Genomic DNA, 13,586 nt, shown 5'->3' with positions numbered 1-13,586 from the left:
TAGCTCAACAAGATGGAGACAAACATTATCAATATAACAATTGAGGATGCAGAACCACAATTAAAAGTTTAAACACCACCAACTAGTATGAGATGAAATGAAAGCTAGTGTTGCTAAAATTAGCATGATACATAACGTATATACAAGTATGCATAAATATATACTATATAAAATAGGTAAATAATATACAAAATATTTACCGTTTATATACAAGACATGAGCGTAATAGACAAAATACTAAATGAAAACCGTACACAAAATTTTAAAACAAAAAGGAAGAATTTCTTAACGAAGTTCTAAGAAAAGAAATATACTTGTATGCTTCTTGAATATGAAGATCTTCTTAGTTGAATCAAACAATAAGCTCTATACGATCTCATGTACTATATTTGAATACGAACAAAAGAACTATATATGTGGGTAGGGGTGCACGTACATCGGTCGGTCAGGTTAGTTCTAGGTTGAAACAGTCGTCGAACCGACCGTGTTTTATGGGCTGCTTGTGTTAAGGGGAGAGTCGTGATGGAGGTTTATTACCCTCACCGACCGACGATTTGAGAATTTGCCTAGATCGACGAGGTGGTGACCGACATCAATTCGGTTGGGGGGTTAATTTTTCGCCCTCCAATTGTACACTCCTGTATGTGGGTGATTCATTCGAAAGAAACTAAAGGGAAGTTCTATGACTTTTGACTGCTAGGTACGTAGGAGGGGACTTTTATTTATATTTCAATAATTGAGGGAGAGTTCATGAACTTATTTTAAAGCTCTCTATGCAATTGCATTAAGAGATACTTGGAGGAGCGGTTTTGGAAATTTATTTTTACAAATGTCTAAAGTTTTCCAATTTTACACTTTTAGATTTATGAATTTAGGAATTTTTATTAATGTCAATTTTACCCTTATTTGTGTCATTTATATTTATTATTGTTAGTTCTTTTTATTTAAAGTAAAAGATTTAAATCTCTAATTTGATTTTCTAAACCTTTAATTATTGTGGTCCACAAATCATTTATTTCATAATCTCTTAATTTACTCATTGATATATTATACTAAATTGTTAACTATATTATACTAATCTTTTTTGTATTTAATTTTAAGGGATTAAGGGATTATGGAAATAATCAATTCAAATAATAATACTTTATCATTGTTTGTACGTCAGCACTTATGAGTTAGTTATAAACTATATACTTCTATATCCCAATAGACGATACAAACATATATAAACTATATCAGATTATTGAATTCTTATAACTGAAGCAGAATCATCTACCAACTTTGTACTTATTCGTAGATATAAACTATATCCGACAATAAAAAATAAGTGTTGATTTCATGATAAATAATCGATCAGTCGAAATCAATCTCACATAATTTTATGAACTATAAACTATATACTGTTATGGAGTGCTCGATATCATGGAATATTTTTTACCTCTTTTTTTCTCACGCATCTTTTTTTGCAGTAGTATGATAAACATGGTTATATAATATATACTTTTTATTGGTACATATACTATTAAGTTATATAATATATTCTAATTTATAGTATGATCAACATATTCTAGGTATATATTCAATATTAGGTTATATAATATATACTTTGAAGTATATGTGGCATATATTCAAAATTTGATCCATATTAACGTCATACCTTAACATGTACCCAATATAAGTATTCAACATATACTCAAATTTGAAGTTTTTTCGTACTAAAAATTAGGTTATATAATATAATAATATCAAATTTGGAGGTTTTATATAATATATAACCTTTGCGACAAGATTTTTTTTTTCTGAAAAAATAACGAGAAAAGAAAAAAAAATTGTAGAAACCTAGACTTTTTCCTTTCCCTTCCTCTTTCTTCTCTAATCCGCCGTCCACCCTTCCACCTCCTGCGTTTTCAGCCGCTGCGACGATCTTCCTTTCAGCAAACAACAGACGGTGGCACACTAACAGACCATGAACCCACCTCCATGTTGGGAAATTAACGGTCCTGTATAATTTTCTCTTCCACAGAAAAATATCCAACACAACTACAATATGCAAATAAGAAAAAAAATTGTAAAAGCACAAGAATAACGACACAACAAATTATACTGGTTCACCACCAAGGACTATGTCCAATCTTCCACTTAGATGTGGGTAATTCACTAATAATTGTTTAAGGATTGGATATAATAACTCTCCAAAAAATATCCCATGGAGGTCCCAACAAAACCCCCTAGCTTCTAAGCAATCTAATACAATTACTTAGGAACAAGAATGAAAAAGTCACAATAATCAAGATAAAACTTACCTTGAATAATATGATCTTGATCTCCCAATATGCTGCCAACAATCACGAGTCGTTGCCACGAAAAATTACTGCCAAAAAACCCCAATTCGGCTGCCCCTAAAATTCTGACGGCTCCTCCCCACAAAACATAAAACTCATATATATGAGTATGTGAAACCTAAAAAATAAAGGTTTGGGCTTTTGGCCCATTATTTGTTTTCACTCCTTCCTTTTTTGTTTATTTATTTTATTTTGGATCCAAAAATCCCAACAAAATAACAATTTCGCCTCCCACTGCATCAAAAATGTCCCATCATCTTGACACCCTCGGTAAAGGCACAGTTCTTATCCTCTATCAACGAACTGATCCACACTACTAGCCCTACCCAAGCTCTGTCTGTGATGTGATTGCCCCAAGACTGAGCAATCCTACGTGGTCTTGTCTCCCAGACGCTAGAGACACAGCCACATAATCCCACTCGATCTAAGTGGTCCCCTCCGCTTCCTTTCTCGATCGAACCCAACGACCTTTGAAGGAAGATTCCTCTGATGACTCGGCGCTCCCACCCAAGTCCATTGCCTTTCTAGAGACATTACCCTTGACTTCAGTACAAACTGTAGTCTTCTCCCTCAATGCACTACCTCGCCTATGCGACTTCATTAGCTCGCTCATCCGTCTGATAACAGGGGCTTGAAACTGACAACCTGTTGAACACCTTTCTGAGTTGTTCCCCCTTACCCTTTCCTCTACTTCCCAACTGTTGTACTTGAACTGATGGCAAACTCATTTGATCTGTCCTGATTGTCAATGCTACTGATTCTTTTAAGTCTCGCCCTGAACCATGCAGCTACTCAGTGCATCCTCTGTCTCTCAGATCACCTGACAACCTAAAACTCAGACACATAAACAGAAGATCTCTTGTGGCTTATTTCCACCACCCAGGAATCCCTCTTGAGCTTCCAGCAAACTCCAACAAACTCACTGCTGTAACCATCGTCGTCTAGCTTCCCTGCGGATAACGAAGCTAGGAATATACTTGACGCCTCGTAGCACCAACTTGGCCCCTTCACCTTTCTTCAAACAAACATCTCCAATTCCTCTCACCTTGGAGATACTCTCATTTCCCATCCTCACTGAGCTATAATCACCTGCAATAAAAGATTAGAACCAACGTCTGTCTGAAGCAACATGAGCTGATGCTGCTGATGCAAATCCAACCACCGATCCATTGAATGTACTCGAGGGAGCAATTACAAGAAACAAAGCAAAGAAGATTCAAGAGGCTTTCACACTGCATCTTCAAAGGTTGATTAATACACATAAACCAACAAAGAGTTTTGAACCCAAAATTCTTTATAATATTACTTCAATGAGTCAAGAAGAGAATGAAGCAAAGATGACATGAGAAAAGTTGTCTACTTTGAGAGATGACACTGACCACAAAAAAAAATGTGCAGAATTGTGAACTGGTGTCTTTGCAGATTGCACCTCTTGAGAGTTTGTGAAGTCAAAAGTTGTTAAACCATATCCAAATGTGGATCGCCTCCTACAGCAGATAGATAAGACAATTTGAAGCGTGACTACATTTTTTGATCCACATTTAAGCATCTAGATTAATGTGCAATCAAGTTTTAATTTGCATGCCTTATTTTCTTCAATTTGCATTAAGTAGGATTTTGATGGACTTTTGGTATTCCTTAGTTGAACGACCCTTTGGCCTATTTAAACGCTTGTAATCACCTTGTTATGGCTGATTTGACATATTGAAATCAAGAACTTTTGTTCATTAACACATTTGGTGTTGTCTCTTTCAAATCTTGCTTTAGGTTTGATGTTAAACCGATTCATTGGATTAGTCTCGATTAAGCTAATTCTGGAGTGAGTCGTCTTAGGATCTAGGAGTGACCATCATAGATTCAATGTGTGATCTAAGAGTGATTCATCCTTCTAACCCTACTCTTGGTTGGAATCATTCGGTAAGTTTGTCACTTTTGTGAATGTTTGCGAGGATCCTAGAAGGACCTCTAGCTTTGTAAACCCGAGCAACCTTGGCGCTTATCATTTGGTATCAGAGCATTGGTCGACATCCTTTAGTTGGCACTAGAGATAAAATATCTTTTACTTTATGTAATTTTTTCATTCTGTCATTTCTTTTTCGGGATTAGTTTCTTACAGAGTGTAACAAGGCATACTACAACTTGTCTTGAAATTCTTGTATCTTTGCTCTCGGATCATCAAAAAAAAAAAATCAGAAGCAAAAAAAAAAAAGTATAGTAGCAAAAGAGAAAAAAAAAATAGTAGCAAAAGAAAAAAAATCAGTAGAAAAAAAAAAGTATTCAAAGATCCGAGGCACATGAAAAGTTTTCATCATTGTTAGTGTTTTGTTCAATTGTCGAGTTTACATCTTTGACATAGTACCGAAAGCCTATCCTTGAGTGATAAACACGAGTGTCCTTGAGTGAAATCTTGGTGAGAAGAGTGGTAAGGTCCGTATTATTATTTTTTTTTATAACAAAATGGCATAGGATGGAGTACCACAAGTACCGCAAGATCCTAATATGGCTATTCTTCAAGCAATTCAAGGTATGATGGAAATGATGATGGAAGATAGGCAAGAAAGGAGAGCGCAACAACAAAGAGAAGAACAAGCCTTACAAGAAGATGATGCGTTTGATTTGTTGAACAAGAAGAAGAAATGCGAGAGGAAGAGGACGAAATAACTTTGCCAACTTATGCAACCTAGAAGATTGTAACAGAAAATGCTTACCGCAAGTGTGCGGGTCAAGTTTTAATAAAAGTGGTAAGTACCGATATCGTCCACAGGATTGGGTTTCTAGTCACTCAAGTACTACGGATATTAATGTCCAATTTTATCTAGAGAAACAATTAGGAATTTCTTTTGACACACAAAAATAAAATAACAAAGCGAATAAAAAAAACTAAAGAAAACTCTTATGGAGAACGGGTCCTAGGGAAGTGATTTCACCAACTGAACCTACAAGCGGATAAATTAAACATGCCAAGATTGAGTATGCAATTAATCTATAAGTCAAGAACTCAAGAATCATGAAAGTCTCTCCCGAGCACAATTAATTCTCCCACTTATTAAGAACCAATATCCCTATCTAGTTTCATTAACAAGCAGGCCTTAAGTCTTAGTCTTTTAACAACCTCTAAGGTAATTCTAAATCTCCCGATCTTAGAACTACCTCAGTCATGCATTCAGGTTCCAATCTAAACCACCTCTCCCGAGCGTAAGATTCAGATTTAGCAACAATTAATCTGTGATCAAGAGATTAAAAGCAGTAAGCAAATAAATGCACAAATAGATTAAAAACAAATTAATCAAGACAAATGTTAATAAATCCAACTCATAAATCTAACGGCTACGTCAATCCCTAGAATAAGAAGATTAGCTACTCCTGTTCACGAAAATACAATAAAATCCTGCAAAGAATTTCATAATAAATCTAGAAAAGATAAAGGAAAGGAGAAAAACTAAAGCCGTAGTGTCGATTGACCGTCCCCGACTCAATATCCACGATCACGAGCCTTTGAAAATCGTCTCCTCACCCTTCTTGCCTCAAATCTCGAGCCAATCCTGTTCAAATTCCATTTCTCCCATGTGAGAGTCCCCCCTCCTCCCTCCAAACGGTGCACTCATATTTCTTTTAAGTTAGGGCATTGCTACAGCACCATGGCGCCATTAGTGAGCGCCATGGTGCTGTCCTTGATTTCACGGACGTGCAAGTTTCAACATTCAAACAGGGAACGTTACTAAAAGCCACTTAAAAAGTATCACTCGTACTTGAGAGTTAAACCACTAGAAATACAAACTTTGACAAATTCTCACCACGCTTCCGCTGCGCTACTCTGATTAATAACACTTACAAAAGCTTGCACTAAACAAATCAAACACCATTAAAGTTTTAACGAAACTTAAATTCTTCTCGATTAATAATTTAGTAACAATCCAACCTTATAGAAACTTTGCACCAAAATCTTCACTGACCATAAACTATCCACTACACAAAACTAACTATCTCGAATAACAGCGACGCAAAGGCTAATTCAAGTTCAACTTGAACAAATGTATTATCCTGATAAATAACCTCAATAGATCACATCATCAAAGTTCAAGTAGCTAAACAAAATTAATTTTCTTAAAAGAATCGTGAACTGTCAGTCCTAAAACATCCTTTTAAAAAAAAAAACTTAACAACCCAATTTAATAATCTAACAACAGACTTAGTTACAAATAAACAACTATAACTATCCTATCCTAATTGAAACTTAACAATGCAACGTTAAATGGTCTCTCTAGTCAAGTCTCCTCATCGCCATCACCATCTCAAGAGCTAGCTCGATACCTACAAAACTGGAGGGGGAAAAAGAGGGATGAGTACAACCACAGTACTCAGTAAGTAGCCCATATCTGAAGGGTCACGCACAAACAACATGCTTATCAATGATACAACGTGTCATGCTTAGCAAAGAATCAACACATCATGCTTATCATTAATCTCGAGCCTTAAATGTAAGAAACATATTTCAAGAAGCAGTTTACGTATAAGTTTAACTAAAAATATACCATACATGTCAAACTCAGCCTCACATCTTAACTCACTAGTGCTCTTTCTTGATTCCTCCAAGACTTACTCCTTCGAGTCGTACCGACCCCTGACCTCGCGTAGCTAAAGCACCGACAGTTCTCTACGGTGCTCGGTGTTGGACCTTGACATTTATCCCCAAGGCTTCAACTACTACTCAACGTATTGGTCCTTGGCCTCCAAGCAACTCCTAACCTATCCACTATGTTAGTCCTCTAAGTCTCACTCCTCGAATCGTTTCGGCCCTTGCCATTTATTCCCAAGGCTTTGAACTGTGCATCACATTATGTTAGTTCCCCAAGTCTAACTCCTCGAATCGTATCGGCCCTTGCCATTTATCCCCAAGGCCCGACACTCATCTACAGAAGCTTGGCGTTCGACCTTGCCATTTATTCCCAAAGCCTTGAACTGTGCATCGACCCTTGACATTTATCCCCAAAGTATCGACGACTACTCAACGTATTGGTCCTTGATCGCCACCACATCAAGACTCAATACTAATTCAACAAAATAGAATCACCGTGCCGACCCCCGACCCTTTGTACCCGGAGCCTCGACACTCATCTCTACCAAGTTGGGGTATCGATCCCCGACCTTTGCACCTGGAGCCTCGATTCCCAACCAATGACGTGCCAGCCTTTTTGGCCCTGTTAGTTCTCCATTTACTATATTACATCCCAGAACTCTCACAGAGACCTACATGCTTTTCAGCCATGACCCATGCAGAAATTATCTCACAACAATGGAACATACGTTATACACAAAACCTATGTCACTATCATCCAGACATGGCCATCCAACATCATGAGGACACCATTCTCTCAACACTCAGCATGCTTTACACACCACAACGCAGATAATTCACAAAAGAGACATAGTCGACATATATCCATATACGCATCCAACACTCTAAAAATTTCATAGTAATCAGAACACAACATAACCCATTCACTTCATTAATGACCAAACTCTCACTAGAGTCCTACTACATACTTTCTAGGCCATGACCCATGCAGCACTCAACTCACAATAAAACCAGCATGCTTCCAGAACCAAAGACAGTAAGCTAAAAATGAAATGACATGTCCAACATGCATGCGCAACACAACAGATTTCTCCCACATTATTTCAGTATGCTTTTATGAACACAACCATACAACGATAAAACCATTTCATAATCCATAATACTTTCATAAATACCACTAAGCATCAAATCCAACAATGCAAAGCAAATCAATTATAGACCACCAAAATCAACATGATTTCATTCAAACTACTTATAATCATTAGCCAATATTCACAAAGACACAATCAACTTAAATATTAATAAATAATAAACACACCGAAAGCACCAAACAATTCATACATATTCAAATAACAAATATCCCCCAAGTAAGAACTACTTACCCACTCTCAATGTTCCTAATTCTTCGGTTGATTCGACACCTAGGCATTCAAATAAAAAAAAAAACAGCATGTCAAGAAGACAGTTTCAGTCATAAAAATCAGTTATAAGGAGGGTTCGAAGGTTCCGTTACCACAAAAACGATTTCGTTTAAGTTTGACTCTAGAAATGACAAAAAAAAACGTTTTTTTTCACATATGACAAAAACACTTGCTCTTCGCCGAGTGGAATAAATCATTGCTATCACCAAACTTCTTTTCGTTTTTATTCAAAGTTTATTTTATATCTCATACTTAATATGAAAAGCTTCCATTGTAACTTAAAAAATAATTGACTAAATATATAATTCAATCTTTTGATGCTAAAATCTGTCAAAACACAGAGAACGACTTGGGAGGTCGGGATGCGTCTCTTAGAATGCTTCGGGAGTACCTACAAGGAGGTAAGCCACTCTGACGTCCAATTCAGTAGAAAGTCCGAGCTCAACACATCAGTATTAGATAGATTTTTTGTACCTGGGTATGAGATATGGTGGTGTATTTATAACGGTTAATGGGGTAGATAGCCGTCCCATTAGGGTTTCTCCCTGATCGCACTGGGCCCTACCAAGCAAGCTCAGGTCCTTTCTATTGACCGGTTTGTTCCCTGCTATGTTAGGTAATATCTGGCGCTTTGCTTCTACCACCAAGTTACTACGGCCGACCTGTTAGGTCGGCTTCTTCGGCTTCCCACGAATAAGTAGGGCATCTACAGTTTGACCCCCCCAACATTGGCCCTCTCTCAGGTCGAGTGACAGGTCACTCACCTGAGAGACGTTGGAGGAATAGCGGGTGACCTGCCCTGGACTTTGTCTCCGAGTTGTCGTAGATGACGTGTACCAATCCGTCGCTCCGATAGGGGCATTTAATGGCTGCCTTGGAGTTTCATGCCTTGCACGACCTTCGAGGTGCCTTTGAATGCCTAACTGTCACTTCGACCTGCGATCTGGGCCGCCCACGATGGGACACGTGTAGAGCGGAGATCGTTTCCAATTACTTATATATAAGCCTGAGGGCTTTCCCATCACTTTACACTTTCAAGTCTCCTTTCTACTCTTGTGCCGAGGTGAGTAGCTCGTCCCTCCTTCATTCATTTACGTAAGTAGGTCGTAGGTGATGTCTGATAGGGAAAATAGTTCTAGGTTGGTGCCTGGTAGCTCGGAGGAGAGCTTCAAGCAGCCTTGGAGGGGTCTCCTCTCCGAGCTACCAGGCAGCCTTGGAGGGGTCTCCTCCTTTAGCTTCCTCTATTGGGTTTTATGCCCTAAACTCGTAGGTCGTAAACACAAAACCAATATTCATTCAATAAAGTTGTTATTGATGTTTCTGTTATAATTACATTAACCAAAATCCAATAAACTAACATCCAAGGTTATGTCATGTAACTAGAATAGTATATAACAGATATATAATATATATTTAATATAAGCGTATATATTTGATATACAATGTATATATATACAATATATATTCGATATACAGGTGGATAATATTCCAGTAGTAACCTAAAGGGTCTATAGTATTTGGATAAGGTTGGGTACCTTATCTTGGTAACACTATGGATACGGCTCACTTTGTAATAGTTACAAATGACTTGATCCAAGTCGTTCATGTGAAGACATGCGAGTGGAGGTGTAACAACCCGAATTTTCCAATAGAATCAGACTAACAATAATGCGGAAACGTAACTTTCAAGAAACTTTAAGAACTAAAATTATCCAACGGAGCAAATTTCCTTACAGAATTTTTCTAAACTAACATAACTAAATAGGAAGATAACTTTCAAACTCATACCAGAATGCTAAACTTCACCTTCTACCATAACGATCATTCAATCCTTCATCTGAAAAACATTTAGGAAAACAAAAATGAGTACACAAAAATACTCAATAAGCGATTTCCATATCGAATTTTGAAATTCATTTTCCTTTCAAAACATTCGTAAACAAAAATACAAATTGATCAAAACTTATAAAGTACTTTAAAATATTTAGTACAATTTAAAAAACTTTCAAAATAAACTAGATTTTTGAAAACAAAGTATTCAAATAAGATAAAATTTCTATTCAAACTTTCGAATAACTAAATCATTCAAACATTCAAAACAATGTTACATTCATTCATACTTTCAAAATCAGAGTGGGAGGTTGCATTATTTGGGTAGCCTACAGAACATATGTGGTTACCCGTCGGTAACAACAATCAATCAGAAGCTTCTATCAGAGTTGTCGAATTAATATCAACCAGAACAGAGTTGTCGAAATAATATCGACCAGAACAAAGTTGTTGAAATAATATCGACCAGAATAAACAGAACGGTTACCTAAGTGTGAGGCCATATGAGTGAATAACACACCCATGAATCTTCATTCCCAAGAAATGTCAAACCACAAAAGTTCCTTCTCACGAATAAGCCAGAACAGAAATCCATCAATTCCAAATTAGGCTACTACCACAAATAAGCAAAACGTTCCTCAAAACAAAATCATGGCATATCCGGATAGCCCTAACAAATTGATCAAAATATCTTTCAAAAAAATATGCAAAACAAATAATTTATTTCAAAACATTTATTAAATATGAAATCATATTTAATAAATGTTATTAAATAATTTCAAAACAAAATTTATTTCAAACAAAATTTATTAAATCATATCAAACATAATTTCAAATATTTCACAAATAAACCAAAGATCAATTTCAAACATTTAAATAATTTCAAACAAAATTTTATCAATTCATACAAAACATGCTTCAAATATTTTGCGAATAAATATAATATCAATTACCAAAATATTTATCGAAACCATAATAAATCTTCAACTAAATTATTTAACTTTCAAAAGGGATACGACAAATCACTTACAACATTTTTCGAAGGGATATCGAAATTCACTTACAATACTTTTCGAAGGGATATGATAAATCAATTACAACACTTTTCGAAGAGATATGGTAAATCACTTACAACATAAAGGGATATGGTAAATCACTTACAGCACTTTTCGAAGGGATATGACAAATCACTTACAATACTTTTCGAAAGGATATGACAATTTACTTACAATACTTTTCGAAGGGATATGACAATTTACTTACAATACTTTTCGAAGGGATATGACAAATTACTTACAATACTTTTCAAAAATATGGTATATCACTTACCTTTTTCGGAAAATCCTACAAATCTAACTTAACTTCTTTCTTGGGTAGTTGTCAACTTAGAGGCTTAGAAACAACCAAAATCTAAAATCAATCCTTAAATCCTACCTAAGGATTTAAAATTCATCCAATTACCAAGCAAATCTTATCTACCCAATTTTCTCATTCAAAACACTTTTTTTATGCAAAATAATTAGGAAAATATGAATTTGGGGCTACAAAACCACATCTGAAATCTGGGTTAAAAAGCCTCTAAATTCAACAACAACAAACTTTAAAATTATAAGAATCGGTATAAATCGATACGGACTAAATTTACAAAAAGTTTCTCAATAAAATAAGCTTAAAAACCTTATAAACAATTGAAAATTTGGGGATTCTAAATCTGGAAAATTTTATGTTTTATAAAATAAAACTTCCAAGAATTTTCCATAAAACAATTGACAATTTACTGATTTTTATAAAAAAATCAGATATGAAAACAGTATAGAAACCCTTTAAAACTTGGTAAAAACATATAATTTTTCATGTAAAAATCAGAATAATAAACTATAGTTTATGGGATACAAATAGGTAAACTTTTTATGCAAAAAGTATCTCAAAATAGCCCAAAACAGTCTCATAAACAAAAAGATTCAACCTAAAAATTCTGGAAAATTTTTAGGGTAAAAAGTCGTTAAAAGCTTTTATTCTAAAAACAAAGACCTCAAAATTTTTCCTAATAAACTAAATTAAAGAACTACAGATCAAGAAAAATAAAACTAAAACAATGAGGAAGAAAAACTTACCGATCTTTGAGAGAAAATACTAAAAATCTTTTTTTTTCTTTTCTTATTCTCTTGGAGAGAAAACTAGGTCTAGCAGTTTAAGAAAAATAAAACCTAGGATTTAAGGACTTTTATAACAAACCTTAATGAATCATTTTTAAAAAATGATTAACATAAAAAGATAAAGGTTTAATAAAACTCTTTTTTTTTTATTTTTTTAAATTCTAAGAACAAATTATCTTTAAAACAAAAACGTTTATCTTTAAGAAAATAACTAAAAATAATAATTTATATATTTTCAGTTGTTACGGAGGTATCCTATACAATGAGTTTGTATAAGACTGGACTGCGAAATAATTAATCTTTATCTGTAACACTCTATATTTCAATAGGATGACCAGGTAATTCAATCTCAATCCTGATTGAGTTATGAACTCCTGCCTGTTAGACTCGTCCTTTGATTTGTATGGGTGAGAGTGATCCGAGTCGCCGACTCAATATTCCTACCATTTTGGGGACGATACCGAGTGAGAAGCTAGAAACATAACTACACAAGATGGAATTCATTCCTTCTCGACTTTAGGATAAGTAGATGATTGTTCTCTTAAGTGCTGACTCAGAGACTTGAATAAGGAGTCTCACCCTCTCACTGACCCAATATGAAATTCATTCCTTTTATAATGAATTAAATTAGATTTAATGAATTATTATTTTAATTAAAATTGTTTTAATTAAAATAAAACAAAAGGAAAAAAACTGGAAAATTGGGAGGAAAACCTCCAACTTTCCACCATTAATGGTCGAGAGTGGGGGAGGTTTTCCTACTCGTTTTTTCTTTTTAATATTGTTGTAAATGAAACTTATTTAAAAAATATAGTTGTTTAATTAAAAATATTAAAAATATTGTAGGTTTTGAAACTTATTTTAAAAATATTGTAGTTTTAAAAAACTGAAGGCTGGTCGTCTCTTCGAGAGACGACCATTTAGACGCGGGGTGCCACGTAAATTCTTTTTTAAAATTGGAACGTGGTCGTCTCGAGACGACAACGTCTCAAAATAAACCATGTGTAGATGGTCGTCCATCCCTTTTTTAAACCCCTACCCCACCGCCCAACCCCACAACCAAACCCTATCCTTATTTTATTCTGCCGCTACCGCTTCTCTGCCCCGCCACCGCCTCCATCTGCCCCGCCGTCGCCTCCCTCTACCCCACCACCGCTGTCTGACTTGCAGCCTCCTCCGGTCTTTCCGCTATCACAGTTGGTCGCGTCACACCGGTGTGCGGCTGCTTTTTTTTTCCGTTTTTAGTTTCTTCTTTTGTTTG

This window comes from Momordica charantia (genome assembly GCF_013281855.1).
Source record: "Momordica charantia cultivar OHB3-1 chromosome 4 unlocalized genomic scaffold, Mcharantia_2.0 BLBB01000004.1, whole genome shotgun sequence".
Taxonomy (NCBI): domain Eukaryota; kingdom Viridiplantae; phylum Streptophyta; class Magnoliopsida; order Cucurbitales; family Cucurbitaceae; genus Momordica; species Momordica charantia.
Note: the sequence above shows the minus strand (reverse complement) of the source record.